The sequence below is a fragment of the Misgurnus anguillicaudatus genome, chromosome 17, assembly GCF_027580225.2.
Source record: "Misgurnus anguillicaudatus chromosome 17, ASM2758022v2, whole genome shotgun sequence".
Classification (NCBI taxonomy): Eukaryota; Metazoa; Chordata; class Actinopteri; order Cypriniformes; family Cobitidae; genus Misgurnus; species Misgurnus anguillicaudatus.
The window spans coordinates 35,413,341-35,414,732 of NC_073353.2; positions in this window are offsets into that span (position 1 = coordinate 35,413,341).

Below are 1,392 nucleotides of genomic sequence, written 5' to 3' on the forward strand. Positions count from 1 at the left end.
TTTTTACCTCAACTTAGATGAATTAATACATACCTATCTTTTTTCAATGCGTGCACTTTTAATCTTTGTACATTGCTTCTTAAATGTGTTAGCAATTAGGGCTGGGTACAGAACGTCGATACTTTTATGGTATCGAACAAAAACTCATATACTACGAGTATCGAAAAATTATTTATCTTTAGGTGCCAAATTTCGGTTCCAAAAGCCAGCCTGTGTGAGCCTGTACTTGCATGTTAGGACCTAAAGTGTCGGCGATTGGCTGTCCACCACCACGTATTATTTTATTAATAATGTTACCCTGAGTGAGAAGTGTTACCAGAATTAGTTTTAATTAAGGTGAAAAATAAAAGTTATGTGTTTAATTTATTTTTGTTGATGTTAAAATGGATTTTAAAACATACGGTATCGGGAAAAAGTATCGTTAGGAACCGGTATCAAAACTGAGGTATCGAAATTGGCACCGGATCGAAAGATTTTAAACAATACCCAGCCCTACATTTAGCCTAGACCCATTCATTCCTATGGCTCCAAACAAAAGTTTATTTTGTGCCACCATACTTACTCATGTAACAGTCTTTAAATAGAGAAAACTTGAAAGTGTTTGGTGGCTTCTAAATTCATCCCTTTTTGGATCCTAAGGAATGAATGGGGCTAGGCTAAATGCTAACACAGTCACAGGGCGTTGTACACAGATTAAAAGTGCACGCATTGAAAAAAGATAGAGACATTTGATAGAGACATTTGAGTACTGTGAACTTAAACAAATTGAGTCATTTGCAGTTATGCACTTATATTTAAGTTCACACTACTTGGATGTAGGTGTATAATTGCACATGACTCAAGTTCACAGTACTCAAATTTATGTGTTTTAAAACTTAAATGGTTTAAGGCAACCAGTTTCCTTAAATGGTTTGAGTTAAGTCAACTGTTACACTGAAAAAGGGTGATTCATTGAATTTGATCAATTTTTTTGGGGTGGGTGGTTGCGGTCAATTTATTTAAGCTACATTTAAACAAAAAAAAATTAGTAACGTAAAACAAAATATAAAACTTTTGTTTGAATGTAGCTTAAATGGGTTGATTGCAGCCACTTGCCTTAAAAAAATTGATTAAATTCAATGAATCATTTTTTTCAGTGTAGGTTTTACAGCGTAATAATTTGTCTAAGTTGAGGTGGGAACATAGTAAATATTTTAAAATGGTGGTGTTTTTCTTTAAGACTTTTTTAAGTAACATTTTATAAATTGCATTTGTTTGCAGGTGAAATGTTTCAATTAAGTGCATTTGTTGACAGTATATGAAGTGTTTTACTATAAAAAATGTGGGGAATAAAAGTGTGAATTTTTTAAACAAAAACTGGGAGAATGGTCCATGCAAACAGGTACATACAGA